Here is a 17,315-nt window from a genome sequence, read left to right on the forward strand (position 1 = left end):
TTCATCAGCATGGAATAAGCTGGTTGGGCAGAGAAATGACTAGAAAGTACAGTTAAAGAGTCTTCTCAAGGCCACTGGAATAAAAAGATTGGAACCTGATTAAAGGATTACGTGAAATAAGCTTCTTGTGACACTTTATTCCTCATCTAGTAAAACTTCAAACTAGCGTTTGCCATCATCTTAGTTCAGATATCATCAACATGGCTTGGTATAAGTTCTTAGTAGCTACTCTGGTGGGTCATCTTAATGATCTAGTTAGACTCCGCTTTTCTTAAGCTTTCCTTTAATATAAGCCTTTGAAAATATTCTTCCAATGCTTTGTTGTTGTCTATAAGATACTAAAACCCTGCAAACAGGGTAAGGTCAGCAGTTTTCTCTAATTTGGGTCAAACTGAGTGGCGTAGACTAAGCATTGATTCTTCTTATGAGTGACAGACAGCCTGGCCTCCCAGAACTTGATTATCAGGGTATGTCTCTTTTGACTTTGATTTTTGTGTGGATTCTGGATCTAGAGATTATCATGAGGTCTGGCAAAAAGAGTTCTAAATGTAAATACTTAGTGCAAGTCATACTTATTTTTGCTGAAAAACTTTGTGGTTTGATGTGAATGTCTCTGAGTTCAAGATACCTTGCTTATACAATGGGATAATAATGCCAAGGAGCCTCATTTGCAAAATCTTGAAGGTAGTAAACCCAATACAATACGTTTTTGAGTTTCTTTTTTTAAATTAGTTAATTAATATTTCTTGTTTGTGAGAAACTCAGGGCTGAAGAAGACAGTGTTGTTCCCTCTAAGTGCCTACACTCTATGCTTTGGGCTGCTTATCCTATCAGAGCAATTTGTCTTGAGGGATCAGTGCTTTCCACAGTTCCAATAAAACCCTATAGTCTAGAAAAATATTAATAGAGACATCACAGGTCTCTATCTCATGCTTTTTTAAAAGTGTTTCTGTAAAATGAAAATGATAAAAAGCACTAGTTGATGAGGTTGTGTCAAGGACAAAATAGTAATTATTGCCATTTATTCTGCAGACCCAGGAGTGCCTCTTCTAATCCTGGTGTGAAGGAGACCAAGAGTGGAAATGGACACGATAAAGTTCCTCACTCCTCCTAGTGCTCCTGACTTTTCGGGCATGTCTGCCCTCTTGTGGCCATGATCCAGAGTCGCTTTATGGAAGGTGTGACCAGAGAGGAACCAAGGAGGCAAGTCTGGGTGGGTAAGGAACAGTTCAATAGAGAAATCAGCCTTGTCCTCAGCCTCATCCTCTGTAGGAGATATTGGCCACATCCCTTTTACCTGTCTTCAGTACCTGGAATAGTGGAAAGCACCTTTGGAGGTGAATAGACTTAACTCTGTCATTTACCACCAACCTGAGCCAATTTATCTGAACTCTCTGGGTGTCAGTTTCCCCATTTACACAATAGGGAGAAAAATACCTAATTTGAAACTTTTTGTGAAGGCTAAATGAACTAAGTTATTTAAAACAGTCTGCACAATATCTGGCACTTTTTTCTTTTTTTTAAAGATTTTATTTATTTATTTGACAGAGAGAGATCACAAGTAGATGGAGAGGCAGGCAGAGAGAGAGAGAGAGGGAAGCAGGCTCCCTGCTGAACAGAGAGCCCGATGCGGGACTCGATCCCAGGACCCTGAGATCACAACCTGAGCCAAAGGCAGTGGCTTAACCCACTGAGCCACCCATGTGCCCTATCTGGCACATTTTAAGCACTTTAAAAAAGATTTTTATTGCCTTCAAATTTTATTCTTATTTCTGGGTTCATATTGGCAGTTTACTTGGGGCTGGCAATATATATTTCATCCCTGTTCAAATTATCTTACATCCTTCTCCAAGAAAAAAATGTTCTCTTTCTAACTCTTTTGAAGGGAAAACAGTTGCCCTAGAATTGTAAGTTTTGCAATTATAGAGGGCTAGATAAATATGCCCATCTCAACTTGTTCTCATTTTTCTTTTCAGATTTGCTGTTTTAACTGGGGACTCATTCTTGCCCAGCAGGACTTTTGGATGAGGCACCTTATGCGCCTCTGAGGACAAGGACTCTCTTGTTTTCTAGGCATATGCCCGGAATGAGCAGGTCTTTAAAAGCTGAGCACAAGTGAAGTTTGCTGGGTAGCCCTTCTCTCCACTTTCCCTTTGGTCCAACTTGCACATCCTAAACCAAAGGACTGCATGGCCAATCATGTCACTCTCTCTGTGCTTTGTTGGGAAGAGGCCTATTTGAGGAAAGAGACATAATCCCAAGGTGGATTTTTTTTTTTTTTAAGTGCTATCAGAATCTTTCAGGCATTTGAGGGATAGGTCTTTAATCTCACAGGGGTGACAAACTGACCTCACACAAGTTAGCCTCCCATTGGTGCACTGTAGTCTGCTAGTACCAGTTCACAAGAGCCGATTATGCCTCTCTTCCCAACTTTGCACTGGGCAAAGATCTGAAAGGAGGTAAAGGAATGAGCCATTCAGTTATCTGAGAGTAAACTGTTCCAGGCGGAAGGAACAAACAAATGTCTGGCATGTTTGAGAAATATCAAGGAGGCTGGTATGACTCAAAAGAATGAGCAAGGAGAGGATCTAAGGTCTGATAGGCAATCGTGATTCTGGCTTTCTCTCTGAAACAAAAAGCAGGGTTTGAGTGGAGCAGTAACCCAACATGTTTAACAGGATCATCTGGTTTCAGTGTTCAGACAAGGCTATAGGAAGACAAGTATAGAAGCAGGAGAATAGTTAGGAACTCTTGCAATTGTCCAAGTGAGAGATGCCCACGGCGTGGAGAAGTTTGATAGTAATGAAAGAAATGAGATCCTGGATATAATGTAACAATAAAGCTAGAAGATTTTCTGAAAGATTGTCTGTTGGGTGCTAGAGAAAGACAGAAGTCAAGGATGAGTCCATATAAATTGGCCTGAACAATTAGAAGGATAAAGTTGCCATGACTAAGAGGGGAAGACTATGGGAAGAGCTGATTCTAAAGGATAGTCAGGAATTGGATTTTGGACATGTTAAGTTTGAGATACCTCCTAGACACTCAAGAGGAGATGTCAGTTTGATATGTGATTACATAACCTGGAAATCAGGGGAAAATTTCGGGCTTGAAGTAAAAATTCTTCAGCACATTTAAAGCCAAGACATTAGATGAGATCACTGAGGAAGTAAATATAGATAGAGAAGAGATCCAAGTGCTCAACTCTGAGGCACTCCAATGTTTAGAAGTCATGGAAGAGAGGAATAATCATTGAAGAAGATTAAAGAGGACTAGGCAGTAAAATCAAACCAGGAAGCCAAGGGAACAAAATATTACAAGAATAGGGAGTATTCAGTTCTCTCAGATGTTATTGATAGGTCAAGTAAGATGAGAACTTAGAATTGATTATTTAGTTTGGCAACATGTAGGTCATTATTGACCTTGAGAAAGTGATTTTGGTAGAGTGTCTTATATCTAGATTATAAAATCAATATTGTAGCTTGTTAATTTGTTTACATTTCCTTTTATACCAGTGATGTGTCGTTTCACTCCCTCTTAGGCAATCTCACTCATTTTTGTGTCCTGATATGCAGTAGGTTCTCAATGAATGTGGAATGAATATGTAAATACATGAAAAGGAATATTTTAGGTTTTGACCTAGGATCTCTATTATAAGGCTGCCATTACCCCAGAACTATTGGACCAGAAAAAGATCTGTCACTAGATAAGATTGTACTTGAATCACCCAAGGACATAAATGGTAATTTATCCTATTTTTAATGACATTGTCATCCACAGGTCTCATTTTTGCCTACCATCATTATCATCACAGCCACCACCTTCATCACCATCCAACAGCCACTTTCCACCAATTCTTTCTACATAGTTCATCTTAGAGTGATTGTTCTACTTTTACTTACCAACTTCTCATATACCTCATTATTAAAGCTACCCAATACCTTATGCATATTTCTACAATATTAATTGTCTTCATGCTCAGACTTTCAAAGATCTTTCACAGCTTCTTTCTACTATATATTTTACTTATCCTTTTTTGGTTTTGAAGGATGCCTATAATTTAATAAGTCAACTGAAGGTATTTATTGAGTGTGGTTGTATGCCAGCCAGATATTACCTTTTGGAGGTACAATGGTGAGCAAGTTAGACTCTATCATTGCCCTCAGGGAGCCTGCAGTGTAATAGAGTCATGTGGCGGAGACAATAAACAACAATTAGAACTCAATGTCACAAATGCCATGAGAAGGAGAGTGCAGAGTCCTCTTCATCCACATCTTCTACCCTAGGTCTTCCTTCCCTTACTTTATATGTGCTCCCAGGTGATCTCATTCACTCTCCTAGATTCAATTAATGACTCCCACATCCAGCTCAAATCTTTCTAAACATAGCCACCAAATGTCTATTGGATCTCTCAAGAGTCTCACAATCAGTTTCAAACTCAACATGTCAAAAACTGAACCAATCACTTCTCTTATCCCCTACACACACATATACTTACACCTTAGTTCTTTCCTTGTGTCCTAGGGCACTATTATCTGCAGCACCATTAAATCAATTGCCCACCTAGACATCAGAGCATTAGTCTTGGCTTCCTGCTCTACCTCATCCCACTTTAGCAACTTGCCACTAGTTCTATTCATTCTTTCTTTTAAATAGCTCTTGAATTATGCTGAGTGAAATAAGTCAAGCAGAGAGAGTCAATTATCATATGGTTCCACTTATTTGTGGAGCATAACAAATAACATGGAGGACATAGGGAGATGGAGAGGAGAAGGGAGTTGAAGGAAATTGGAAGGGGAGATGAACCATGAGAGACTATGGACCCTGAAAAACAATCTGAGCATTTTGAAGGGGCAGGGGTTGGGAGGTTGGGGGAGCCAGGTGGTGGGTATTATGGAGGGCACATATTGCATGGAGCACTGGGTGTGGTGCATAAACAATGAATTCTGTTACGCTGAAAAGAAATTTAAAAAAAAGTATATGGAAAAAAAAATAGCTCTTGAGTCTGCTCAGTTGTCTCCATTCCTACTGAAATGACCAGTAAATAACAATGGTTAATGTTTACTGGATCTTTGTCACGTACCAGATTCTATCCTAAGTGCTTTAAATGTATTTCTGCATTCATTCCTCTGAATAATGCAGCTGGGTAAGTTCCAGTGGGCTCTAGTGTTATTCTCATTTTTAGAGATTAGGAAAATGAGGTATGAAGAGGCTAAGCATTTGCACCTACCACATAGAAGGTAGATGAAGGAACCTTGCAGCATGAACCAGTGTCATTAGCCACTGAACCATCAGGTTAGGCAGCTGTATCAACTCTCCTCTGGATTTCAGTGCGTGTCAGCCTCCAACCATACCCCTTTCCAAGCTTCACTTCACACCAGAGTGAAATATTTCCAATTAAAGTTCTTTAGTTTAACTCCCTGCTACTCACAGGAAAAATTCTGAAGTCACATAATGCAGCTTTTGACATTATTCTCCATACCCTGGCCTCTGATTATTTTTAGAACCTTCTCATCTCCTCCCTCTCTCACCTGCCACACAGCCCTAAAGCACTGTCTTTAGAGCCACAGGCATACTTCCTTTTATCTCTGGGTCTTCTTACATGTTTCCACTTTGGGAAATCTTACTGTATGACTGATCACCTTCTTCACATATCTCACTGTTTTTTTTTCTTCCTGGAAATATAATATTTTATCATTTAAGTTTCAGTTCAGATATCTCTTCTTCTAGGAAGGCCTTCTCACCCTGATTCCCCAAGTCTCGGTGAAATAATGTGGTAGGCAGGATAAGGGTTCCCCAAATATGTCCATGTCTTAACGCTGAAACCTGTAAATATATGACCTTGTGTAGCAAAAGGGACTTTGCAAGATGTGATTAAGTTAAGGAGACTGGGGTGGGGAGATGATCTTGAATTACCCAGATGGGCCCAGTGTAATCACAAGAGTCCTTATAAAAGGGAATCAGGGGAGTTAGAATCAGAGAAGATGTGACAATGGAAGCCAAGGTAAGAATGATGAAGCAATGAGCCAAAAAACACAAGGAGCTCCTAGAAACTGGAAAAGACAAGGGAGCAGATTCTTTCCAAAGGATCACAGCTGTGTAGACACCATGACTTAGCCCCATAAGCCTCATTTTGGATGTCTAACCTTCAGAACTGTAAGATTAAAAAATCTGCATTGTTTTAAGCCAATAGGTTTGTGGTAATTTGTTGCAGAAGAAAACTAATTAGAAAACTAACACAGATAGCTTTTTGCATACCTCCATACCTTTCTTTCCTTTCTGTGTCTTAAGACTCTTAAGATGCCTTTTTAATAGTCTGATTATTTGTTCATCTCCCCAGTAGCCCATGAGATGTGTAGAAATCAGTATTACTCAAGTTATACTCTTAAGGGTCAACACAGTTCTTGGAACATAGCTGATGGCAAATTAATATTTTTTCGATAAGTGTTTGTCAAATGTATAGAAATACTATAATTGATTTTCTGTGTTTCTCAATAAACTGTAATGAGAGATTAAGTGTAGTGCTTTTTGGTAGGTTTTCTTAAAAAAAAATAAATATAGATAGATATGGAAAGAGCTATGGTTACTGCTCTTTATAAGATCATTCTTAGTTTTGTTTAGGTTTGCTTGACTTGGAACACCTGGAAATCCACTCTTTCATAAAGTACTTTCTTGCCTTTGTACTCCTGCGACACAAGATCTCTTTTTATGAAAAGCTTAAAATAAAGACCTTTCTCACCTACCAGCCTCTCTTCTCTGAACCTTCAGGTTATTGACCTCAAACTATCTATGACTAACAGGTGGTGTGAGAATAATTTGGAGGAGCTCTTAAAGTTAGATCTTCCCCTGTCTTGGCATGGACCTACAGTATCAGGATCTTTATGAGAGGGGCCTCTTTCTCCAGGTGATTCTGATGCAGATCCAAGTTGGGAACTTCTGAGACTCAACCCTACAAGATGAGGTGCAAATGTCACTCTGACCACTAGATGTCAGACTTTTACCCTGCACTCTATGGTTAAGCCACAGAAAATTTAGCCACACCCCTCCCTCTTCTACTTCCCACTTGAAGGGGAATTGGGTGTTCTGGGCCAAGTGCAAGGATATGTATTTTCATATGCATTATCCCATTGAGCTTCACACTGCAAAAACCACGCGGCAAGTTAGACATTATCCCCAATTTATAGATGAAGAAACTGAGGCACAGTGGGACAGCTCGCTAACTGACTGAACTGGGATAACTCCAAAGCCCATGTTCTTTCCATTTAACAGTGCTGTCTTAATCGGATTGGTTTAGACAATTAACTGCCTTGTGTATAGAAGGAGTTTGGTGACTATTTAACACAGTAACAGACAAAAAACAAACAAAAATTAAATAGCAGGTCCCGGTAAAATTTCTAGGCTCCTTTCAAAGCAACTTGATTACTATAATAGGTATACTTGATACCTATTTCTATTTTCATAAAAGGGTATAAAAGGAGAAATAAAAAAATGAACTCATTTTTTTTTTTAATGGGTGCGTTTTAAATTTCCTGGCTGGTGTTTGGAGATTGAATAAGCAAAATCAAATGCTAGACACACCAAAAAGGTAATCACATTCAAGATAAACAAATCTGGTCACCTATGAAATGTGATATTGTAAGGCTAGGAGTGGAGTCCCCCAAAAACTGACTCTAAGAGCGTGTCCCTCAGAGCCATCTATTCTGGGGTCCTACATTAGGACCTCCTCAGGGCATGGTTTAAATGTGTCTCTTACATGTGTGGTGTGCATTTGTGAAAGAAGAGGACAGTTAGGTCTTTTTACCCCCATTTTAATGAGAACAACCAAATATTATTGACTCTATATATTGGTACTTTACATAAGATCAATTTTAGAAGTGGTTAAAAAGTAGAAACTTTTACTGTAGGTCATCCTACAAACTAATAAACAATTATGACACTTTGTGTAGACTTTCCCTCTGCAACATGTTAAATAATGTGCTTTGCATTTATTCTTAAGATTCTTTAGTTAAGGAAAAAATGTTTAAGGTTCTCAAGAAAAAAAATGAAAACTAGGGATTAAAACAATTACCCTCAAGATAAATCTTCAGATAGAAATTTAACCTTGCCTATCCTATTTTTTTTTCTGTTAAAATCTAAAAGGTTGTATCAACACAAATGATGGAACTAAAGATGAGAAATAAAGAACTAAAAATGAGAAATCCCTCCTTTTTAACAACTCTGTCCTGATTCAGGGGCATGATATGTGACAAGGCACTGTGAGGGTCTGTGAAATACGCTATACTAAGGGGAGGGGCATTGTGGGCTTGTATGTTTGGTTACTGAATATCTCCTAAACCATCCTCTCCTGTCTCTGCCCACATTTTAGACTTTTAGAAAGGAGATGTTGTAAAGACTGGGATCAGCACATTAAGCTTGTATGATTACTACAATGTTTCCCTTTCTGAGCTGCTTAGGATCAAAAAGAAAAAAAAAGGATAGAAAAAATTAATGTTAAGTATAATATAAGATTGGAAACACAGCATAGTTGAAACAAATTAGAACCACATTTCTAACACCAAAGTTCAATAACCAAAGGAAACAACCTTTCTTCCCTTAGAGAACTATATTTCTGTCAAGTTTGGGGAAGGCTAAGGGGAATACTCAGGCCATTTGGCCACCGTTCAAGACTAGGACTAGATCTCACCAAGAATCCGATGGCCTTTCTGCCACTCATCTCCCTTGAATTACACCTCATCTCATCCCTTCACAGGGCACCACAACTCTTAGGGGCAGAAGCTGATGGCAGCATTTCCCAGAGATCTGTGAAGATACCATACCTCTCCTGGTAAGTCTGCAGGAAACTTCTTGGCTCTTGGGGCAAAAAGGGACAGAATTAAGGGTATTATATTTTAAGAATGGAGGCCATTTATAAAACCTCACCAAACAGTTCTGTCTAGAATAGTTATTCTTATTTCTCAGCTTCCTTGTGTTCTCTTAGTGTTTATATTCCAAGGGTAAATACTTCCATATTATTCCATATTTGACTATTCTTTAAAAAAAGTTTTCATCTTTCCAGACAGAAATGAAGACCTAGTTTCTGAGCTGTAGCATCTCAGAGAGAAGGCAGCTGACATGTAATATTAAATGCTCTTAGGGTCCTTCTCTGACTGCCCTTTTTGATACCCAACAAAGTCATTCTCTGTCTTTTATATGTACTTTTTTATCATTTAACTCTTGGGATAATGAGATATTATAATTTCTCTCCCAATTATAATGTACATTCCATGAAGGCAGGGACCTAGAATAGTACCAGGCATATAATAGTTGTTCAATAAATATTTGTGGGGAGATGAGGAAGGGCTTATTTAGACAGTGAGTTGCTTACAGAGCCAGTGGGCAGCTTGGAAGAAGGACACCAACACCCAACACCAGAGCCTTCCCACAGGAATGTTCCTGAAACATTTGATAACTGGTTCACTTCTTCCTCTAGTTCCCATTTAGTACCCAATCCAGTTCAATGAGTGGTAGATTAAGTGGCACCCTTCTTTCTCAGAGTGTCAGAAGCTGTTTAGAATATCTGAAAACACTCAGTTTGTTGTAGTTGTGACTGCAGAAGCTGGACGAAAACTTACCAAAATTTTACTTAAGCCTCTAATTGTCAAATCTTTTTTCTTCTCCTTCCCCTTTCTAAGGATTTTGTAAAAGGGGGAAAATTAAGTACATGAGATGAAGAGGAGAGGGAAAGATTTGGAAAAGTGAAGTGGAATTTTTAAGTGTTAAAAAAAATAAATGATAGATCTTCAGTTTAAAAACACTAAATTCAAGGACAATGATGCAAATAAGAGTGTCACTTTTTGAACTCAGAAAGTAATAGTTCATTGACTTAATGGGTTTTTTACTCAACCATACTGCCTTTTAAAAAACAATTAAAGCTGTCTTTCTCGAGAGAAGTGTTTTTTTTTTTAAGCTGTTTTTTTTTTTCATAAGCTCCCCAATTTTTTTAAATACTCACACAGGTATCTGTATATGGATTTTGGCTTAGATATAAATCATTCTTCAATTTATTTCTGTATCCAAACTGCTATTCAGCATTTTCCTCCATAAGCATGCTTTGAACTGGACCACGGATTTTTTGTCATAATCTCTTTAAGATAAAGAAACTTCACGGACTCTTCAAAACTTCCTTTGTTGGGGCGCCTGGGTGGCTCAGTGGGTTAAGCCGCTGCCTTCGGCTCAGGTCATGATCTCGGAGTCCTGGGATCGAGTCCTGCATCGGGCTCTCTGCTCAGCAGGGAGCCTGCTTCCTCCTGTCTCTCTGCCTGCCTCTCTGCCTGCTTGTGATCTCTGTCTGTCAAATAAATAAATAAAATCTAAACAAACAAACAAACAAACAAAAAAAAAACCCAAAACTTCCTTTGTAGTAGTGTGAATACTGAAAGTCCCCAAGTCACCAAAGGGCAAAGGGTACAAAATGTTCTGGAAGAAACTCATGCCTGGTCACAATTTTAGTTACAGCTGGCTCTGATTGGCATTATGTAAATTTCAAAGAGGTTGTTACCCAAGTAGGTGTGTTTCAATGAGGGGGCTCTGTGCAAAGTTCAGGTCCTTTATACTGAAGTTTCACAGAGTGCCCTTCCCAGCAATGTATTGTCCCCAGGAGGTGGGGAGCTCCCTGGGGTCACTGGGGAACACAGAAGGAAACCTGGGAAAGGAGAGGTGGACCCCTAGAGTTCTGCTTGACCAGATCAGTGTGCTATCACCATGGCTCATAGATTAGGAATAAAGAACAGCCTGTGCATATCAATCCATTGTTTTGGATTTGAAGAAAAATCTACAGTAGATGTCTTTGTATGCACTTTCTGAAAAAGAAGTCATTTTTCCACAGCATTTTGTTTACATATTTACAGCACTGCTGGAAATGTTCATAATCATAGCCACGGGGAGACTGAAGATGTTTAAATTCTATAGCATACCAATCTGAATGTTCAGGAAGGAAAAGAGATTAGTTCTGAATGCATGTATTACTAAATTCCATATTTCACATCTGGATGTTAACCATATTGTGGTTAAGCAAACTATATCTGATTCTTCTTTTTTTTTTTAAAGATTTTTATTTATTTATTTGACAGACAGATCACAAGTAGGCAGAGAGGCAGGCAGAGAGAGAGAGAGAGAGAGAGGAGGAGGAGGAGGCAGGCTCCCTGCCGAGCAGAGAGCCCGATGTGGGGCTCTACCCCAGGACCCTGGGATCATGACCTGAGCTGAAGGCAGAGGCTTTAACCACTGAGCCACCCAGGTGCCCCACTATATCTGATTCTTATTAAGGTTTTATGTTTATTTTAGGGCCTTTCCCCTTGAGAAAGAATAATTATTATATTAGCAATGTTCATACATCATCATAATATTCTGGGCAATCAGTATCTATCCAGCTCCTGTCCCATCCACTTCACTCCCCACTCCCCAAACAAGCAAATGGGACTACCAGGGCACATTACCATCAATAAGAAAAGGAAGTGGGGGTGGGGGATTCTCATGCAGTGGGACAAGCACTGGGCTGGAGCTAATAGAAAACAACTTGACACACTTACTGTCTTTAGCCAGTAAATAAGAATAGTAAGCCAGACTACGTGTATGGTCTCTTCAAGCTCAAATTCGAGGATTAGTGTGGAGAAGGCCACAGAAAGCCACATAGTGTAGGACTGCACAGACTCTCTTCTTTTCCTTCTCAGAGAGACAATGTGCACATACATTATAACTTATAATAAAGAATGTTCAGTAGGTATACATTTGTCTGTACTGTGAATATAGCTTCCACAAGGAAGGAAAAGAGAGAAAAAGAGGGGGAGACTAAAACAAGAGAGTTTGTGATTTTTTAAAAGAAGGGAAATTTACGTTGAGTTGGAAAGCTGTGTGCAACAAAATGAACACTCATAGAGATAGGTGAAGGGGTGAAAGAAGTTGATATTTTTAAAAAGATTTTATTTGTTTATTTGAGAGAGAGAGAACATGACCAGGGGAAGGACAAAGGGAGAAGCAAACTCCCTGCTGCACAGGAAGCCCTATGTGGGGCTGGATCCCAGGACCACATCATGACCTGAGCAGAAGTCAGATACTTAACCAACTGAGCCACCCAGGAACCCCAATCTGCATAGTATTTTAAGTGTCCCACAATCCACAGTGCTTGGGGAATGAATTTCTGGATGGCCAACTTCATTCAGAAACCTTCAAGCCCTTTAAATCTTACATACAATTCATTTTTAATGGGCAATTTTCTAAAATGGGTATTCCCTTATTTTATGAGAGAGAGCCAACTAAGTGCATATACAATTTCAATATAATTAATATTCAGGCATATAAGTATCATTCATCACTCAATTTGTGTTCAATTTGTCCACTTTTCATTTTGTAGCTCTAGACTCAGATGCTGAAACAGACCGTGGTAGACTGTGGGATGAAGTGCAGATACGCTTGTGGTCGTGAAATATGTTTTTGTTACTACTGCTTTGGAAAGTTGCTGATATCAATATGCATCATTGGCCCAGGGCTATGACAGCTAAATTAATTCCTGAGGAGTTTTAGCACAGTTGTCCCTCAGAACATTAATGTTCCGATTAAGACGATCTTTCTAATTACAGCTCTCAGGTCCTTTCACTTGTAAGTACTATTTGATCCACCATTACATCCTGGACCACAGGCTCCTTGTCAGCAGGTGCCTTCCCTTCTGTCTCATTGTTAGTGGACGTCCCTCTTTATACTCACTTCTGCCGGGGCTTTCTGCTTTTGGGTACAAGACTCTACTAATACAAAGCCAGTCATGGTCCCCTTTTCCTTTTGGCTTAGCAAATCAACCGATTGTATTGGATTAGTAAAACCTTCAGGTATTTCAGTCAAAAATGCAGTATGTTGGCCGCTGTTGCCTTTTTTTGCTAAAGAAAAAATTAAAATAAAAAAACACATCAATCAGCCATTACTATAGTTATCCAAAAATCCTGGATTTGTTCCCTCTGACACACATTCCCTCTGTCTCCTCCAAATACAAGGAGCTTTTCCCATATCAGTGAGCTCCTATGCCAATTGTCAGGCCAGGCCTCCATTGTTCAAGGGTGGACATCAGGACAACAATGGTGGGACCTGACGTGGGAGGGGGTGGTGTTTGTTTGTTAAGCAAAAAAATAACAAACCTGGAGCCACACAACTGATGAGAGGTAGATTTGGTATTATTTTACTAACATTTGGGATACATATTTGCCTCAAGGTAAGCTATGACTTAAAACCAGTAGAATCATTATAATAATAAGTTCAAGGTAGTATCTACTAGAATTCTTGTTTCCCCTTGTTTCCTATTGTTTACTCAGTCAGGGAATTATTTGGTTTTGTTGCATGGAAACGCATATTGGAATTCTTTCAAATTTATTATGTAGTTTAAATCTTTCTATCAGTCATAAATATTATTATTTTTTGTTTATATGCACTTTGGCTCTATATCTATAGGTTCTTTTCTTTTTTTTTTTTTTAAGATTTTTTATTTATTTATTTGACAGAGAACACAACTAGGCAGAGAGGCGGGCAGAGAGAGGGGAGGGAAGCAGGCTCCCCACTGAGCAGAGAGCCTGATGCAGGGCTCAATCCCAGGACCCTGGGATCACAACCTGAGCCAAGGCAGAGGCTTAACCCACTGAGCCACCCAGGTGCCCTTCTATAGGTTATTTTCAATTAGTTTATTGTGTCTTGCCACTATCTTGAATTCTCCATGTAGGTTATTTTCAATTAGTCTATTGTGTCTTGCCACTATCTTGAATTCTCCATGATATATTTACTTTGTCCAAAGTGTTAAAAAAAAATCCATTCACATCCATTTTATATTACGGCTGATTTTTCAGGTACCGGCATTCTTTGAAAGGCGGAATTGTTATTTGCACTTACAGTATGACCTGAAAGGTGCAGAAGTTTATTCATCAGCAAATTTATTGCATTTCATATTTATTGATGTCAACATATTTATTTTTAATCATACAGTTGTAGACCTTCTGCCCAGAATAGTTGGAATATTGCTGCATCTTCAGATTATGATTTTGGCATGGGTTCCAATAAACAATATATGATATTTTTGTGAGTAAAATAATGTTTCTTATACCAAACTACAATGAGATCACTTTTGATACTTAAGCATGCTAAATGGTACTTCATTTATCCCAAGAGTTGTCTATAAAACCCAGAGGTATCTAGTTGGTAGGCATGTCCTCTCAGTGTCTGCTAGGCTTGCACAGAGTTGGATGCATCTACCTTTACCATCATTTGTTGAACGGTGACTTGGTATCTCCTGGGGGATCACCCGTGACAGACACCTCAGCTCCAAAAGCAGCGGGGTCCAGAATCGTCCAGCACATCTTGAGAGCTAACACTTTTAACGCATGTATGTGTGAGGTTTTCCAAACCCACGCAGTGTTCCTCCTTTTAGTTTATCAATTGGGTTTCCACCACTGTTTTCTCTTAACTGGATATCTCATTACAGGAGTGATTAGCACTGTAACTGCCACATTTTAAGTAAAACCATGTGGGGAACGTTATTCAACAAAGTGAAGAGGATCATTTACCCAGGAATTTTTGTCCCAGTGTGACTGGAGCTCTAAAGAAGCTACAATGTGTGATGATGATGACTTTCGTTTAGTGATTTGAAAAAAATTCCCAGTTTAAATTTGCTTTTATTTAGCACATTTTTGTGTCTCTCTAAAACCATTCTGACTTCTGGTTCAAATTCAGGCACATTCAGAATGGGAAAAAAAGTGATTCATTTTTATGATGTTAGTATAACAGTGCAGAAATGTCTTGCTTATTTATAGCTTCAAATTTATACCACCATCTAATTCCAAAAGAGATTTGAGGTGATACATGGAGATGTTGACTTTGCTCTTATCTGGACACCTTAAAATGTAATTTATGCTGCCTGTTTTGTCCCATATATTTGCCACTTCTTGGCATTTGGTGATTAATGTGTGTAAGTGGAACAAAACTTATATTGAAAGTATAAAACATCCTCTCATCTGCGAGGTCTTGGCAAGCACCAGGAAAACTGCAAGAGGATGTAATTTGAAATTGCACTCTAGGCGCAAAAGAGCTGAATGGCTATTTTAATTTTAAAGAGGAACTCAGATTGAAAGATAAAATCATTTTTTAAAAAGCATTTCTGCTAGAAAACTGTTAATGCCTCCTCCTCTGCACTCTCTCTGAGTATGTAACACTCAATCACGGACAAACCTTTGAGAAAAGGAAGTGTGAGGAATGCCAAGAAGGCAGGACTATGCTGCTGCAAAGTCCTGGTGGACTTTGGGGACTGGCGGACATCTTGACATACTTGCATTTGTATGATGTCACATTTAAAAATTCTTGGTATTTCACATTATACATCAGAAAATAAAATAAGGAAGAAAAGGAGGAGGATGGAGAAGGAGGAAGATGAGGCTGGAAGAAAGAAAGGCTTCTGTAGACATTCATGTTGTGTTTCATTAGGTGAGTGATGACCACACATTTAATGGCTTGGCAGGTGGTTGATGGCTCTTTTTCCAGAGTTGACTGGGTGCTCTTGCTCAGTGATTTCCTTCAGCAAAGTGAGGAAGCACTTGCAGTTGTCCTCACTGCTTTTCCAATTCTCTTTTTGTGCCACTCTCCTTCATGCCCTTGGGTTTCCTCTTTCCTCCAGGTACACATCTGGGAGAGTAGCCCAGAGAGTAGCCTTGGCTCTCACTGAGCCAAGGAAAGAGTCATGGCCATGTAGAAGCCTGAAATCCAAGTTAGAGATCTTCTCTCTACAGGGCTGGGGAGCCACAACCTACTGTACTTGGGTGGAGGACCAAGAGGTCCTGGCCCTCAGTTTCTTTATTTGCAGCAACAGGAGGTGTGCATATTAAGGGGTTCCAAATTGCAGTCATTTGTGGTTATTAGAAAGTTATCTTCCTGCGCTTTACTGTGGACCAAGTAAACCATACTCTCTGTGGGTAGGGCCCACAAATCTGAATTTTTAATAATCCCCCAAGATGATGTGGACGCTTCTTAAATCAGATACCCACTGGGCTCTTGTCTACATTAAATTTTACTTATCATTCAGGACTAGCATTCTATGGTTCTAAGCCCATTTAAGTTTGCCTCACTTTATTCTCCCTAAAGAGAAGCCCTGGGTCACAGATGTCCAGCAAGAACTCTCTGAGAGCCCCATCCTCATCAGCCCTAAAATTTGCAGACATCTTCCTCAGCACATTGTCTTGGCAGGCACAGCATGCAGGTGCAGATGGACCGTTTCTCAATCTCTGGGGAGCTGGGGGCTGAGTTGATCCCAATGTAACCTAGCGACCAATCCTTGCTCATGGCCACCAAGGGGCATGATGCAACCTCCTGCTGGACCAGTAGCCAAATTCCATGGCAAGGAGATTAATATTAGGCAGAAGCAGTAGGATGGAGAATCAGGTCAGGCTGGGGGAGAACATTCTGGATGACAGCAGGATTGTCAGGAAGCTGGGAAGGAGCACACTGGGTCAGACTTCGCAAAGAGTACAAAAAGATCAGAGACAGACTCAGTCTATTCCCAAGACAGAGCATACTTTCAGAATGACCTGCATTGCTGGACTTCTAGTGTGTTCTCAAGGGCTGCAGGAAGAGTCTGCCACCCTGAGAAACCCTATTGACGTAAAGTCCGAGAAACATAGCCAGCTCTCTGAGAAGAGCCAGATCCCATGTCTCACTCAAACACACACACACTCCTTATACTCTCTGGGCCTCAGTTTTCTCATCTGTAAGATATGGGTGCTGAACTAGATAGTCTCTACAGTATCTTCCAGCTCTGTGTTTCTAGGGAAACAAAACAAATAACAGAGATGGGAAAAAATGAAAAGAAATTGTTACACAAGATAGTTATGAGGGGAGGCAGAATTTTCTGGAGGTAAGAGTTGCTAAAGGGCAGAAAGAAAGCTTGACCAGGAGATGAGTGAGCAAACCAGATGTGAGCAGGGACAAGAAAGAGGCCTCCAGAGGCCAGCATATACACTTTGGATCTAGCATGGCATTGCAGAGGAGCCAGGAGAAGGTAGTGCTCAGCTCAAGACTATATAAGATTAAAAGCTACAAGCAAGATTCTTCAGTGCAACCACTACTAAGAGGATGCTCCAAATAAAATGAGTCAAACTCTTCAATCTACTTTCAGGATGCCACTCCTGTTTATGCAGCTTTGTGTAGAAGATGCTCATGCATTAAAAACCCCAGGGAGGATGCGCCTGGGTGGCTCAGTGGGTTAAAGCCTCTGCCTTCCGCTCAGGTCATGATCCCAGTGTCCTGGGATGGAGCCCCGCATT

The sequence above is a fragment of the Enhydra lutris genome, unplaced genomic scaffold (genome assembly GCF_002288905.1).
Source record: "Enhydra lutris kenyoni isolate GAN:26980312 unplaced genomic scaffold, ASM228890v2 scaffoldscaffold60, whole genome shotgun sequence".
Classification (NCBI taxonomy): domain Eukaryota; kingdom Metazoa; phylum Chordata; class Mammalia; order Carnivora; family Mustelidae; genus Enhydra; species Enhydra lutris.